This window comes from Miniopterus schreibersii (assembly GCF_964146895.1).
Source record: "Miniopterus schreibersii genome assembly, chromosome: 11".
Classification (NCBI taxonomy): Eukaryota; Metazoa; Chordata; class Mammalia; order Chiroptera; family Miniopteridae; genus Miniopterus; species Miniopterus schreibersii.
The window spans coordinates 58,288,139-58,304,878 of record NC_138111.1 but is presented as its reverse complement, the minus strand read 5'-3'; the positions used below and the strand labels follow the sequence as shown (position 1 = coordinate 58,304,878).

Here is a 16,740-nt window from a genome sequence, read left to right as displayed (position 1 = left end):
ATTTTGAGCCTAACTAAAGTAACAATGGTCATAATTAATGTCAAGGAGAGTAACACCTTGCAGAAAGGCTGATATTCAGGAAACCTGTTCTCTAATCCTATTAATCTTACAAGTGTTACCTCAATTCCTAATGCCTCTGTTAGTCCCCTGAAAATGAGAAATCACTTATGTCCTTTCTTATTTCCTGGGTTATAGTGATAAATATCTAAAAGTGCATTGAGCTTTTTCTGATAAAAGGTATTATAAAAATCTAAAGTGTTTTTATTATTATATCAATCAAATGGGATCTCAGACTAAGTTGCTTTTTGAAGACCTACAACTTTTTTTTTTTTAAATATGTCTTTATTGATTTCAGAGAGAGGAAGGGAGAGGGACAGAGAGAGAGAAACATCAATGATGAGAGAGTCATTGATCGAGCCCGCAACCCGGGCATGTGCCCTGACCGGGAATCGATCCTAGGTCGACGCTCAACGGCTGAGCCACACCCGCTGGGCGACCCACCACTTTTTATGGGTGAATCATGAAATTGTATTGGGAAATATATTGAAGCCACATAACAAGGCAGACTGAAAATTTATGCCATTTGGGGCCTTTTAAACTTGGTTACAATTAGAAATGTGAGATGTTTATAATAAGATTTATCAGGTAGGATGTTAACGAGAACAGATGAAAATATTTAAGATACAGCACATGGAAGCAGAAATTCTAATTCTGGCTTCATCAAATAAATGTGCTAAGTCATGGTGTTTGTTCTCATCATTGTAGTTACCATGTATCTACTGCTTCCTCCATCCCAGGAAGTTTGATTACTTTATACTCACAGTTATATTTAACCTCATAGTGATTCTAAATTAAGCGTTATCACCATTTTATAGATTAGGAAATCGAGGCTTAAAAAAGATAAAGTAACTTCTCTAAGGCCCCACAGTGATGGAGTCAGGTTCAAATCGGGATGTGTCTGAAGTAAAGACCCAAGCTCCTAACAATTTGCAAAACTGTAGCTCCTACTAGAATCATACTACAGTTTCTATTTAAAGGACTACTTTTTGACAAGCTATACTATTAAAAAACTTTTAAGGAGATATTCTATAGCACTTTAGAAAGGTAATAACAAAATCCAGACACATTCTGAAGATGTTTTATACAACACATTAATTTGAATTGAACCTCCTACATTTTCCTTTTACTAGCATTTCCTAAAAAGTAATCTGATTTCCTTTAGGCATTTACTCTCTAATCTGTGTTTTTCTAGCACATGATAGGCACTCAAAAGATGCTTGAATCAAACTGAAATGGATCTTTTGTCAAAGATTAGGAATAAATATTTAGAAATATGAGCTGATTATGTTCCTATCTGACTGTTGCCTGAAGATAAGTGTTATATCTGAAACGACACAATGACTAGTCTGATTTTTCTGCTTTTGTTTTTGGTAATAGAATTATAATCGGTTTTAAACAAGAATATTACAACTTTTAGATATTTCCAAAGCTTCCAATATTTTTGCCTTTATACATCGTAGAGAGACTGCCTTAAAAATCTACCCCATTTCCAAAGAGAAATTGATAATGGGGAATCCTTTTAAAAATAAAATTTACATTTTTACATTTTTTATTTTTCATCATTCATAATGAATTGCTATGCCTTTAGATATCAAATATGTCATTTGTGACAAAAATTAGACAGAAGTGATTTTTAGAATAAATTCATACTAAAACATTTTTCTGTTAAATAGTGAAATTTTTATTTTTAAAATTATCTTTTAGTTTTGAGATGTTATAATTTAAATTTATAAAATTCTTCTCATATTTCAAGCCCAGTGAGAGTGCATCTTTGAACTCTTATGCAAATTCTCATTTTTTAAAGGTCCTATTTTGATAAGGAATAGTTTAAGCTGTCCATTGTATGCAGATTCTCAGTTTAACTAAGGAAAACAAAAATAAAAATCATAGCTTAACAGCCTCATTACAGCTGGCAATTCAAATTTGTTTTAGTACTTGTAACAAGCAGAAAAATATCTGATTATCTGAAGATAATACTATAATGAAGCCTAAAAGACTGAGATTCATTAATAAAATAATACTTCTTCAAATGTTTATAGAATAGCCATTATTTCAACCAATATGAAAATTGGTTGAAACTGGTGGTATGAAAGGGAAAAGTTAACTTACATTAAAATAAACTCTTATTAAAGAATACATACAACACTTGTTCATCCATATACTTGAATTTTAAAAAAAATACGGACTGTTCTCTGTGTTACAAGATATGAAGGATTTTTGCACAAAGTATTCAACATGAATGTGTTTTAGATGTCATGACTTATATTTGTTTACCTATCAGTAATCAGATGACAACTTCAAAGTTTAAATGAATTGTTTTTTAATTGATCCCTATAATTTAATAACTACTGAAACATAGGCTAGCATCTTAAATTTTTTCTCATCACTTTTCTTGACAAATTCATTTTTAATTTTTTCTCGCCCCGCTGTGATTTGAGCAACCTTTATATTGTCAATTAAACGCACTCTGACATCGATCAAAGTTTTGGGGTTAAACGAAGTAAAAGCTGATTGATTTTCTAAAGCTGCATTAACTATGTGTTATCACCTGAGGGTACCATTTTAGAAATGTTGCTAAAACTTAAAATAGGGATGGCGTTGTGACAACCGAACGCATCCTCTCATACTTAGGCACTCTCCTAAATGCACACCAGTGAATTTACAGTCTGCGCAGCTACACCAAGGACAAGGTACGGAGCCAAGTCCTTAGTGAATCAAGGCAAGAAGGTCACTGGCTATCTTCTGATCATTGTACATTTAAAACTTTTTGTGAAACAATCATTCAGATAATGCATAGAATTCCATGCCTCATATTCATAAAAGCAGGCAGATGAGGGTAATATGAGGTGTGCCGTAACATCCAGGTGGTGTGGAAATACACACCTGGAATTTGTTGCTTCCTGAATTAGCCCCTGGCAATTACCTGGGCAAAAGGGAGGGGTGATACATAACTTACTCCTGTTAAGTACCCAAGCAGATTCTTTTCTGTGGCTAACAACTTCTTAGGCTATTCTAAAATCACCCTCAAATCTCTCTGGTGGCTCTATCACTTCAACAAAAAGGTCAAGTTAACCTCAAGTTGATGGTAACTCTGTATCTAGTTGATCTGATTTTCTTACAACAGAAGGAAAACTTTAGAGTCCGTTTGGAATCTGTTTCTAATACTGTAGGCGGAGAGCTTCCTCTGGCCAGGCTCTGATAAAGACAGAATTCTATTTTCTATCAAATTGGTTTAAATTGTTCCTTAATCTCTATGACACCCAACTTCACACAACTTTAGACTTCTCAGTTTTTGTTTTTTTTTATGCATCACAGCTACGACTAGGAATCGAGACCAAAATGCTCTGTCCCTTTGCTGCTGCTCCTCCAGCCACAGCTTCCCCTTCCTAAGTAATTTTTAAAACCGGTGGGCTTTTTCTCTCATGGGTCCACTCCCCCTTTAAAAAATATATATATACATATCCCATTGCAGGCGCCCCCTCTCTGCCGGCCGAAAGCCTTGTAATGACAGTTTACTCCAGCGGTCTCTCAGCAGCCGGGCCTCTGCCCCCTGAATTGCAGTTTCTTCGTTTGCAGCTCAGATGAAGCGGAAAGGGGCGGAGGGGCGCCGCCCGCACCCGGCCGCCCCGCGGAGCGCGCAGCGGGGCGCGGGCGCGCCTCTGCCGGCGGGACCCGCCGCGGACCTCTCCAGCCGCCTCCGTCCCTGCGCCGCGCTGATAACACGGCCGCTCCTCTCGCCGCGCGCCTCCTGGGCCCCAGTCTTCCTCCGATACCAACTCCGCCTTTGTCACCGTGCCCCGGTGCGGCCCCTCGCTCCACGGGGCAAGGGTTGGATCTAAACACAGGCGGGGGGGGGGGGTGAGAGTGGGGGAGCGCCGAGGCGGGGGGAGGGGAGCGCGCAGGGGGGCGGGGCTGCGAGCCGAGCGCGGTCGGCCGCCCGGTGGCCCGGTTGCGCAGCCGGCTTTATCATGTCACATTAGACGTGCGTCGCGCCCAAGTGGCAACACCCCTGTTCAAGATGTAAGGGGGAGCCTCCGCGCATCGGAGGCGGGAAAACCGTTTCTCCCCAGGTCCGGGTCAGGAGGCCGGCGCGGGGACGGGCTGCCACCCGCTGAGACAGATGGTTTCCTTTAACTTGGGAAACTGCTATTTTTAATTACTTTGTATTAATTTTGCATGAGATGTGTGAGCTCCGGGAGGAAGCTCGGGGAAGGCGGTGGGTTAGCATCCCCGAGAGCAGCGGACACAGAGCTGCTCTGCCCTCTCACGCCAGCCGCCTCGCTCACCTGGCCGCCGCGTCTCCCTTTGTGTGCGCAGGGCCGTGTGAGTTCCTCCGCCTGAAAGTTACTGCGCACAGAGGCGAGGAGACATCCGAGGACTTTTTAGGAGTTTTTTTTTTTTTTGTTCTTCACATAAATGATCGTCGATTCGAAGCTGCAAATGTATTATTTTCTGAGACACTGGGGCACATGCAACAGATCATAGTCTGAGTGTCTGCAGGCAAATCACCTAAAAGAGAATGAATGAACCTCCTGCTAGAGATTTTGCCCAGAAAAAAAGGTGTGTGGGGGGGTTGGGGGCTGGGTGATAATCTAATCTGGTCGAATGTCACTAGATGACATTTATTTAATTGTTAACATTGAAATAAACAATTCACATGTCTTGAAGTGTAAACCGTCACCCCAGGATGCAGGGGGAATCCTCTAGGAGCCTGCTCGTTTCTCGCAAACAGGAGTTTAAAGACAAAATGTAAAGAGAAAGTAAAGTGTGTGTGTGAGCCTGCTCACTGCCGCCCCTGGCACAGTCCCTCATGGAAAGTGTTTGCAATATAAAGGGGCTTTTGCAAAACAGTCCCGGAGGTCACTCACCTTCGGATCAAAGGCTTCGCCCCTTTGCCAGGAGGCTGTGGGAGCCGGGAGGAGAACTGGGGGAGGGGAGCGTTTTTGTGGCGATTGTCGTTGGGAGGACTTGAGCAGACTCTGGGATGACTGCCTGGATTTGCATTTATTTTGCCCGGCCACTCGGATGACCCGCAGGGCAAGGACTCTCCAGGGCCAGGGAGTGAGTACAGGAAAACAGGACCGTGGAGGGGGCGCAGCGAGTCCGGGGCTCTTACCTTCCTGGCGGTTTGTCACCATGGCCGGGTCCTAGCAAAAGCCAGCCTACTTCAGAATGCACGTGTTTCGATGGAGTAGGACAGCCACGTCCTTAACGTCTGTGGAAGGAAACGCTCCCAAGAACTGCAGTTTCCGCGTGTCCAGGGAGGGACCAAAACACCAGCGGACTTTGCAAACCTCAGTTCAGGGGCTGCCGGTCTCTGTCCATGGTGCTAACTCCTGCCTCATTCTCGGCCCGCTTGCCACGCTCTAAACTCACATTGCTGTCATTTTTCTCGACAACTTATTTCTTGTTTTCTCAACCGTGGAAGGAAAGTTGATGTACTTCTTTAAGAAGAGTAAATTAAAGCGTAATCATCAAGCTACATAATATCTGTGTTTCTCACACAGGCAGTAAACTGTCACATTTCCAACACTATGTGCCACAGACCCCAACAAACAGCCCAACAGACTAACACACAGAATACTATTTTTATTCATCTGAGAGGGAATAATGTTTGGGACTATCGCCCTAAGCCAAACATTGTAAGCTAATTTAAATACCTTCTCGGTTTTATTTACTTTAAAAAAGTTATAATAGTGGTTTACAGTGTCCTTTATCATAAAATGCTAAAATCACCCCAACACACACACTAATGTAAGAGGGTTATCTTAAAAGACATTGCCCACAACACCTTATGAGTATTTCTGTGAATGGCTTTTCCTTTATAAAGAAACTTTGTAAAATAACTGAATTTATACTTTTTCGGCTTTGAGAACCATTCTTTTGGCAACTTTCTCCACAGCAAACTTTCTCCAAGCTCTCAGGGACCCTCTAGATCTCTACTTTCTCTCTTGCAGTTTAAAATTATTCCAAGGACTTTGAAGATATACCAGGTCTAACACGACGATCATAATGAAATATCTTTTAAATGCTTTTTCTAATGCAAGTTATGATGCTGTGGATAATTCTTTACATAACTATGAATGGAGAGAGTTGGTTACAATGGCTTCATGTGGAGTGTGATGTTTACACATAGCCTTTATTAACTGCAAAATAGAATGTTAATGTTTCAGGCTATGACAACACGAATGTCAAAGTGAAATCTACATCTAGCAGTGTTTGTTTTAAAGTGGCTGTATTCAGTTTTTATTTTTAAAAGTTAAAAAACACACACATTACTTAGGCATATCTATCCCTTTAAAAGTTTTTCAATTAAAAAACTTTTGTTATATTGAGGAAGCAAACTAGTATTTTAAGATATTTTCAATTTCTTAAATAATGAACTCCATTTCCCTACAGAGAAAAAAAACACACTGAAAATGACAACATTTTGAAAAATATTTGCACCTCTGTCCAAAGTGATAAAAGCATAGATGCTGAATCCACAGAATTTAGCATTTTGCATTTAAAAATGTTTGATTTTATGCATTTTGTTTTGTGCATTTGGATGGACAAGTTTACCATTTTCCATGTAATTTCTTTAACTACATAACACACATGCTAGATTTTCATCACTCTACACCACACCCAGCTTTCCATACCCACCTCCCCCAATCCTTTTGGAAAATATACCACTGTAATGTAAAAAATCTTTCTTGTGGATACAAACATGCACCAAAAAATAAAACTAAGTATTAGTTTCCACCCAGTTAAAATACACTTATGTAACTGTAAGTTAATGGTAAAGATTTTCTTCAAAGTGCTAAGAATATTGTACAAACACATGCAACTAATTCAGTATTTTTTCCAATAGTAAGAGCATGTTAACAAGGAGAAAAGACAAGTCACTTCATAGATAAATCTGATTAAACAGTATTATACCTTTACCAGAATTGTATTTCTCTGTATTGAGCTGGGGGTGAGGGGGCAGGTTGAAAGACAACGACAACAAACCCAGCCCTTCAACTGTTTATTCATACAGTGATTAATCTGTTCTAGACAAGGTACAGTCTTTCTTTTCCCTTCATTTGTCTTTTCCTCAGCCCATTGACTCCATTTCTTAAAACTGCTTTTCTGCTTCTCGTGAGTTTCACCAGAGCTAGAGAATAGTTTTAAGTTGAAATTAGGAACACAAGCCTGATGCTATATAAAAAGTGGGGGGAGGGATTAAAGCATGATAATAAATGCTAATAATAAGAAAACACAGATTCAGGCCTTCCTTTCCAACCTCCGGTTATTGTCATGCAAAGTAATACAACTCAGACACACTATACAACCTCTTTGGGAGATAAACAGATCTTCTATTCTTTGCCATTAATCACTTATCAATACTCAAGGACACTCTCAAGAAACTGATTTACTTCACCCCTCACTTTCTAGTCATTTTGCTTTATGACTATCTGTCCCTCTTCTCTCCATCCCATTCCACCCTCCCACAATCTCTAACTCTTACCTGTGACTCCTCTTTCCGGCATTCTCAAAGATAGCGACTAGTAGTAAATAAACAGGTAAAGGAATTCCTTTTAGAAAGGCTTGAGCTCCTAGAGGTGATATGTTACATTGCGTAAGAAACTTCAGTACTATCTAGGAAGTTGGAGCCCTCTTTCAAGATTGAAAGAAATTCAAGCTGGAAAAGAGCCTAGGTCAAGCGAATATTGTCTTTGCTTATACATCAAGTCGATCCTGAGGACCACAGTTTCCCTTGGAGGAAGAAATAAATGCCATGAATCAAACTGTCTTTCAGCCTCCTGAATGTTATTAAAATATGGGGTTTAATAAAGTAGTCTTCATTTATAAAGCAGAAGCGTTGAAAGCACTTGATCTTCTGGTTAAACTTTATAAATCCTCAGAGGAAGAACCCAGATAAAGGCTTGAGTATCTCTACTGTCAGCAATACATATGTGGTCCAAGAAGTGTACCGCCAGCAAATGAAGAGTGCCTTGTTCTAATTTTATATACAGCTGCTCTTTTTGAGTGTCCTCACAACTCAAAGCGAAGGACCTTAGCTCAGGACCTCTTTTCATGGACAGGATGTTTATCCTACACTTTTTTATTCTAATATGAAGTGAAAGCTAATTCAAATCGTGCAGCTTTATTTAAAAGCATTTCTGACTTCGTTGTTATCCTAAAAGGGATGCTTTAAAACATAATAAAAACAAGAGAGCTGTAATATGCATACCTTAAAATAGAGAAAGACATAAAATTAATATATATCTAATACAGAATCCTGGAACACAAATCGGAAAAAAAAAAAAAAAAAAAAAAGCATGCGGGCAAGTAATGGATGTACCTCCATCTCTCACTCAGATCAAAGAGAGGGAGCTCTCAGTGACTCATACATACCGGACAGAGTTTAATGCTAGAAAGAAACGTGCCATAGCTGAGGCAGTGATGGCAAAGGAAACGAGTCTTTCGGAAGCTGGGAGCTTTAGGAGGAAAGGAGCTCGTGCCACATCGCAAACTCTGATAGTACAGTTCCAACCCTCCCACGTTGCTCTCGCCCCATCTCTTTTTGCTTCTTGCATTTCCCTTCGCCGCCAGTGTGAAGTGTGTACCGCCCCGCACAACTTACCTTGAAACGGGACTCCATTGAGCTCCGGAGAGTGACACAAGCTCCTAACCAATCCCGTTCCGGGCCCTCGCCGGGGCAGCCTCAAAGGAAGCGTTTCGACCAATCAGGGTCCTGGGCAGATGAGCAAGTTGGGTTGTGGCGCGGCTCGGCGGATACTTCCGCGCGCGCCGCCCGGGCTAGGCGCCTGGCAGAGCAGCTGCACAGCCGGCAGTGCGGAGGCAGAGAAGGGGCTGGTGATACGCGGCTATAAATCTGTGGGCCAGTCCACCTCCCTTTTAAGACGTCCTCCCCCGTTATTTCTGGTCTCAGTTAGAGATGCAGCAGCTTACTCCTGTAGCGACCTACTAAAAAGCAACAAGGAGAAAGACATCGTCTTTTTGCAAAAAACGTTCTTTCGTCTCTTTTCTTTGTTCCTTCGTTTGTTTTTCGTGCCCCTTTTTGTTTAGTTGAACGGCAATAGGAGGGTAGTCTCTCCGTCTTTTTAAACTCTCTTCTTTTTTTTTTAAGTTTCCCCTCCCCTTTCATATATATATATATTATTTTTTTCGCCATTTCTTTTAGCGTTGGACTTTGGGGTCGAAAGCATTTCTTTTGATTTGCTTCTTTTAAGCCGAGCACAGTTTAGGTTTCGTGCTGTCTTAAGAGAACTATCCAGCAGCTTCTTGCTCATCCTTATTGGGAGAACTGCACCGTTACTTTAAAAACACACACACACAAAAACCTTAAGGGAGAAAGGTAAGTTTCGGTTTGGTTTCTTTAATCATTAGTTTCAGCGATGCGCTGGCAAACCCAGAAAACCTGTAAGTGAGCGGAATACAGAATATGAAGTTAATTGCACATGTTTGTCTCCTTTCAAAGCTCCTGCTCTGCTCTTTTAATTCTGGAGAGCGAGGCTCGGAAGCAGGTGGACGCATGCTTGACGTACTGAATATTTGCAGATGTCAGGGGCAGAAACTTAAGTGGTAAATGCGGCCAGGGTAGAGCAGGGGTACAATGGAAGTCTAGGTGTTGAGCGAGCTTCGGGATTGAGGCTGGAAGTTCATTTCGTGGGAAGAGAGGGGTAACTTGGGTTTTGGGGGGGGGGGGCGGGGATGCATGCCTCTACTTTTGCAAAGCAGCCGAAGGACTGGAGAGGCTTAAGTGCCGTTAAGGATAATTAGAAGCCCCGGACCTGCAGATTAGACCAGCGCAAACCCCAGACTTAATTGCATTAAGCAGACCGCGCGTGCCGCGGAGAAGGGATCACCAGATGGCATCTGGGTGCCGCACCAGGCAGCGCGTTGGAGTGGACCGAAAAGTACACGCCGCCTGGGGCCGGGGCCGGGGCGGGTAGGCACCGGCAAAACTCGCCGTCGCTAGGTGCGCGGGCTCTAATTCACGGGCGCCAGTGACCGTGGTTCAGTTTTAAAAGAAGGTAGCTAATGGAGGGTCGAATTCTTAAGCCCGTGCCGGGTACGAGGTTCCCTTTGTTCAGAAAAGAGTAAATAAGATCCGCGGAGCTGCGTCTGCGGAGCGGCGGCTGCCTGGGAGCCTCGCAGTGGTCGGCGCCGGGAAGTGTCTTCCAAGCCCTGTCCTTGGTCCTACGTGGCTGACTTCGTCTTTGGGGCGAGGGGGGAACCCCTTGGAGCCGGCTCCGCTGGGTCGCTCTCGCCCCCTCGCTTACCCCCACCCCCGCCCTCTCTCCAATAGCTATTGTTGCACTGACGCCGGGAGAAAGACGGTTGGGGGCGAGGCGCTGGGAAGGCACACGCTTCATTTTAACTTTCGTGATTTCCCAGGGTTTAGGAGAAACCAGCTGGCTTTCTACTACGGAAAAGAAAATCCGGGGTCGAGGTGGGGAAGGGGGGGGGGGTGTTCGCCGGGCGGGGAGGGCGGAGGGGGGGGCGGCAGTGAACCAGGCGCTGTCTTTGCCGGAGAGAAGTTTAAATTATTGGCACGAGGGAGGGTGGGTAAGTGTGTGCGTGAGGGCGCCCGTGCGGCGCTGGAGAGGCAGAGCGTGGGGAAAAGGTACAAAGCCGGCCGGGGTGGTTATTTTTATTTTTATTTTTTTGCTGCTCTCCACCCCACCCACCCTCCGGGGTCGAAAAGCCAACTGGCGGGCCAGCCTCGTCCAGACTCGACTCTGCCACCTCCCGGCGGGGGGGATGTCAAGGTGGCCGTGCCCGCCGCCGCAGCTCCGCGGCCAACCGGACCTCCTCGCGTGGCCATTGTTGCTTAATTTATGCCCAGCACGTTGCTACGTACCCACCTATTTCACGTCTGTATAAAGAATTAACATGAGAGCTATACAACTGTGGCAAATTGGAGGTTGGATATGTTCTGCGTTTTCCATTTTCAAGTACGGGTTAGCGAAACTGATGTGGAGCCTGGGTGTTTTCGCCGGTAATTACCAGCTGGCTGTACTGTGGCGAGAGGGAGAGAAATAGTCAATCATTTAGTATTTACTCCTAGCTCTGCCGCGCCGGCGAGTCTCTACTTTCTCCCCGAAATGCACGGGTCTCTTCCCTCCCCTGCTCTTGCACACACACTCCTGGTGGTTAAGATTCTAAGCCTTCGGCCCTTCCCCACACTCCTATTTATTATGCTCATCCTCTGGATGTTGGGAGTGGGAGGGAGACGGAGGTGGTTAATTTTTTAGGCCTACACTGCAATCTAAAAAAAAATGTAGGCTTAGAATGGGGGAGGGTACAGGGCAGACAATAGTAACCAAAGGAATTATTTCCCTAATTGGAAATCGGTTTTTAAAGGTCAGGGACATGGTGTGCCTGTTTTGGGGAATGAAGGGGTTGGAAATCCGCTTGGTCTCGTAAGACTTCCTTGGTAAAATGGCTTCTTAAATGGGACGTCTAAAATATTTCTCAGCCTCTGAACAAATAAGTCAGTAAAACCTGAAAATGTTGAGTGTTTAAAAGTAGCCTTTTGGTTTTTTTGTTTCTTTTTTTTAAAATTTAAGTATCTTTCTTAGTTATTGCTGACATTTCCTGAGTCTGTCTTACACCTGGCACTCCTGGATTCCCCTTCCCTCTTTTAACCCAATGCGTGGGCACCCCACTTTATAAAACTAACCTGTTCTGGAGGTCTCCACGAGAATGCGTTTGCAGGTAGAAGTGTTTTGGAAGACTGTAAAACTGAAGAGAGAGGTCTCCTATAACTTCAAGAGGTCAGCTTTAGGAAGTAGGGCGAAGGGCATTCGAAGAGGCTTGGGCTTGGATTGACAAGTTTGGTTGGCCCATTTATGCCTAAGGTTTGGAAATTGGCATTTTTAGAAATCCTGCCAGCCTGGTCTGGGAATATTATGATTAACTTTTTAGAGGGAGGTCAAAGAGGCCCAGGCGCTTTGAGCACCTTCCCCAGGAACCCCTACAAAGTCAATTAAGGTCATTTAATTGCAAATCAGATGTGGGGTGACAACGGAAAGGCTGATAGAGAATCAATTAACTCCTTCTGATGCCCCCAGTCTGGGTCTCCCAAATTGAGGAACGGTCTGTTTCCATTTGGTTGGTGGTTGAGCTCCCTCGTTTACCATGCTTGATTTGAGAAGGGGGGCAGTTAGCCTTCCCAGCCCCCGCCCTGGGCTACAGGAGTGTCTCCCCCCTTCCCCAGCTCCTCCCGTCGCGTGGGGGCGGGGAGCGCTGGGCGCCCGTAGCGGACCTTGCTGCATCCAACCCGCATCATGCCCTTGAAGCTGTAACCTCGGTCACATTCTTGCGGCGATTCAGTCGCCCACTGCTCAGTTCCTCTCTTACCTCCTGCGATTTCAGGTAGGTATGACAGGTGATATTTTTAAATGTGTGTGTGGGCTTTTTTTGTTGTTGTTGTGTTTCTTTTTTTAGGGGGAAGGGTTAAGACAGAAGCCTTTGCAATAAAAAACAAAGAACCCAAACCACCTAACACGACAGGTGCTCTAGTAATTAAGCGGCTGAGCAGGTGTAAAAACGTGCTCCCGCCGCGTGGCTCGGGGTCGGTTTTAACTCGCAGTGGTGGGGCTGGGTCTGAGGACAGACACAGGTTTTTCTGGGGAAAAGCGATTGACCCGGGCGTGGGGGCGGGCCAAGGCCAGGCGGCGGTGGGACGCCCCCTCGGCGAAGAGTTGGCCATTTCTGGGCTTCCGTGGGGGGCGTTGGAAGGGTGCAGTGAAAGGCAGGCTCATAGTCAAGTGCAGGGTTTCCTATTTTGCGTTCGAAGCAGAATATAGCACCCCGCACAGGTTTTCGGGGCGTATTTGAACGTCAGGTTACATCTAAAGAGGCAGGGATGGGCAGCGGGGCTGTGGCCAAGGGGCAGGACCCTTCGGCTGTAGAGTAGTGGGGAAAAGGGCTTTTAACTCTGCTTCTAAGCAATGTGTCTATATGTGTGTGCGTACGTATGCATGCATATTTGCTACATATATACATCAAAGTAACCCCCCGGGAGAATCGCTTTGGCTCTCCGTTAGCACCCTGAGCCTCGGGGTTTACAAACTTAAACCCAGAATCTGCCGCCTCTGGGCGCAAGGGGCTCTTGGCGCTGCCAGAGGAGCCTGGCCAGGGAGCTTGCTGGACACTGGAGCCCGGGAGGGACGGAGAGCAGCGGCCGGGGCCGGGCGTTTTCTCCCGGGGAGCGAGTCGCGGGGCGCCAGGCAGGGCACGCGCCCCGGCGGCCGGCGCAGGGAGACCGCCGCGGCCCCGCCCCCTGGCCGCCTTCCAAGCAAGCCCCTCCTTCCCGCCCCGCTACAAACGGCGGGACCGCGGCCCGCGCACTGAGGCAGCTGCGGGCCTGGAGACGAGGCCGGTCGCCCGTGCGGCGCGGGTGGGGCGGGCGTTCCCCCGCGTTCCAGTCCGCCTTCCCGCCACCGCAGGACTAGGGGCCAGGGACGCCGCCTTCGCCGCCACCGCCGCCTGTCTGCGGAGCCCGCCGGGAGCGACTCCTCCGCGGCTGTGCCGAGCCCCTCGGTGGGAGCCATAGCAGCTGCAGCCCCGAGTCGCAGCAGGCAAGTGCGGGGGGTGGGGCTGGGGGCTGGGCGGGCGGCGCGCCCTGCCCCGGCTCCGTGTCGGACGCCGAGGCTTCGGCTCGGCTCGTGCGTGCGCCGCGAGTCCGGGCTCAGGACCGGAACGCGGGCGGGGGCTGCGGAGGCTGTGCTCGCGAAGTTCCTAGAGCTCGGCCCCTTGCGGAGGGAGTCCTGGGGATTGGGGGCCTCGGGAGGTGGCACCGCCCCTCCGGTAGGCACGAGCGGGTTGGGGGCAGCGGAGCCGAGCCGAGCCGGGCGGTTGCGCCGGGTAGCGCGCAGAGGCGTGGACGTGCCCGCTACGGCCGCGTGTAGCGCGAGGAGAACTGCGCCCGGACGCAGGTGAGTGTGTTGGAGGGGAAGGGGGAAGGGGGCTTCTCCAGGAGAGGGCAGGGCTCCTGGGGTGGACCGGCACCCTCGCCTGGTGGGAGGCTGCGGGCACTCCAGCCAGGTGGTGTCTGGTGGCGTGCCCACTTGGTACAGCGCCTCCTTGCGCGTGCTCCTTGGAGCTCCCAGGGCGTCTCGAGACTTTGAGCAGCCACGCAGTGTGAGGAGGTGGCATGGGACTGTGGCCGCCCGTGGCAGAGCAAAGAGGATCCCCCGGGCTTCCTGCCCGTGGCAGAGCAGAGGATGCCCCGGGCTTCTCTCCCTCTTGCGCGGTGTTAGGTGAGGCCGGGCGCAGCCGCAGCCGCAGGAGGTGGCAGCTCGAGGTCAGGTGCCCAGGGTCGCTTCCCAGTTTGCGCCCCGGTAGCGCGCTGGGCCGGCATCATGGAGCGGGGCCAGCCGGGCCACCGGGCGGGCGAGGTAGGCTCCGGGGCTTTGGCTTCCTCTCCGAGGCTGCAGCTGCTGCGCCTCTAGCCCCTCCGGAGGGCACCGGCCCTGTGCGCGTGCACCGGTGACATTGGCGGAGTCTCCGGAGGACCCGCGTCGGCTCCCCAGCAGGTGCTCCTCCAGTGGTCGTGATCGCGGCGTTTCTTTTAAAAGCCTACTTGTTAAACTAGAGGGCTGGCGCTGGAAACCTAGATGTGAGCTACGAGTTGTAACTGTCCAGATGGTCATTTAAAATAGCATTTTAAAAGATCATCTTCATGATAAAATCTTCATCTTTTCTGAAAATGTGAGGAAAGGAGGATTGGGCACCGGCTGTCTGCTCTCCCTGATTCCCTGCCCATAGAATGGTGCTTAACAATGCGAAATGCAACACCTCCGGCAAGGACAAAGACCTTTTTAAAAACTTAAGTTTTTGGTGGACCTACCCATAATTATTCTGTCTTTTTAAAACTGTAACTCAACCCCCCAAACTTAGAGCAAAATAAGTCCATTTAAAACCACTCGACGACCAGTGGGGTGTAATTTCCCCATGCCCTTAAGAAAAATTGGTTTTTTCAAATACTGTTTAGTTGCCCTTGAGGACAGTTTTCTCAAGAATCATTTTCCTAGAGTGGTCTGAATTTTTCCTTGCGCTAAGGTAGCTCTTTCTTGCGGAGGCTGGCCTGGTGTCTCCATTTTGGTGAGCAGATGGGAGAGCTTTACTAGATCTACTTTCTCGTCCGCACCTTTGGGTCTAGAAATGGTGACTGTTTTGTTGGGCGGACTGAAAGGCCACTGCATTTTTTGGGGTCTTTTCTTGAGGAGAGGTTTGTAGAAATGTTGATTTAACACTGCTCAGGTGTGTGTGTGTGGGTGCATACTAAGAGTGCCCTTGGGAGTGGGGGAGGAGAGGGGGCAGGAAAGAAACATCTGGAAGACAATGGCTGGGGTGGGGTAGGAAAAATTAGGTTATGAAGAAATACATTACATCCAGTTTTCTAGGATTCCTCTGCTTTTTTCCTTTCCCTTCTTGTGAGAATATTTTTGTGTTTGTGTGACCAGTACCTGCCCCTTACGTCTTATTTGGGTAACTTGTCCTGCAACCTTTCAGGGAATGAGGTTTTTTTGTTTCCCCCCCTTCAAAGACAGAACCATAGGCATTTAAGGCCCCCCTGACCCTTCTTTAGGTGTTTCCTCCACTGTGTTAGTGTTTGCTCTGAGGAATCATGTCAGGTCAGCTGCTTGCAGCTGCATACACTGTTTCTTCATGGTTCAAGAGAATTTTCGTTTTAGGGAAATGCTCCTGGGATAGAACAGGTACCCCAGACTGGTCAGCGACAGCCAGACACAGAACAGGTACCCCAGACTGATCAGCGACAGCCAGGCACATCCCTTATTTACTGTCACACCTTATTTTATTGTATTTCTAGGCAGGCTCAGGATGTGTTACCAGAATTTCTTTTCTAGTTTTGTTTTTTGTTGTTGGTTTGGTCCAGGTACTGCTCCTTCACCAGGAACTCACTGAGTTCCTTCTCTGCCCGGGTTTTGGCACTTTCCATTAAGACCCAGCTCCTGGTGAGTGATGACGAACCAGCTCTGAGTGGCATTTCTACTATCCCAGTCCTTCATCTAGCCTTTCGGCTCTTTGGACAGGGGAAGATGTTCCTGGCTGAATCCTTGTTGCCACTTTCGACCATCCCAGCCTTCAGTGCCTTTCCTGTTAACATGATGACGATTTTAAAAAATACCCCCCCCCCCCCTCTCTTCTCTTTTAGAAGCAAGTACCAAGTTTTCTTTAAGGAGACAGCAAAGCCATCCAGAAGAATGGGGTTCTCAGATGGGGTCAACCTTTCCTCTTTCTGATGGAATTTTTTATTATTTTTTAAAACCTGTGCAGCTTTTCTGGTGCTCGCATGGTACAAGATCACCACAGTGGCAAATGACGGTTCTTCATGTTCTTTTCCCGCAAAGGACTGGATGCTCTGAAAATAGCATCTTAGCAAGACCACCTTTACCATTTGTGATATTGACCTCTTGGTCTTCATGGTAGGGTCGGTTTTTTTGCTCTTATTTGAACTTATATTAAATCTACATCATCACATGCTTGTTGCCACCTGTGTTACCAGTGATGTTGATTTGTAAGTAAGGGAGGCTGGAGATCTGCAGGACTTAGCTTGGGCAGGTTATTATTATTATTTTTTTATATGGCATTGTGGGGCTGGATGGTGTGCTGCCCACAGTAGTCCACCCCAGCTCTTTCTGATTCTTTGGATAG

General features: G+C 46.9%; 1 protein-coding gene across 15 annotated transcripts in view; it reads left to right on the top strand.

Annotated features, from left to right (window-relative positions):
• The first annotated feature begins 8,853 nt into the window (after window positions 1-8,853).
• ELAVL2 (ELAV like RNA binding protein 2) overlaps window positions 8,854-16,740 on the top strand; it is a 126,320-nt gene continuing 118,433 nt past the window's right edge. For 3 of the 15 annotated variants that reach the window (XM_081152335.1, XM_081152340.1, XM_081152331.1), the window contains exon 1: window positions 8,854-9,406. The gene's annotated coding sequence lies outside the window, so the exon portion shown is untranslated. Of the gene's footprint in view, window positions 9,407-12,285; window positions 12,433-13,282; window positions 13,641-13,661; window positions 13,998-14,179; window positions 14,460-16,740 lie in introns of those variants that run through there. The other 12 variants (XM_081152333.1, XM_081152337.1, XM_081152344.1 and 9 more) reach the window with 12 other exon arrangements.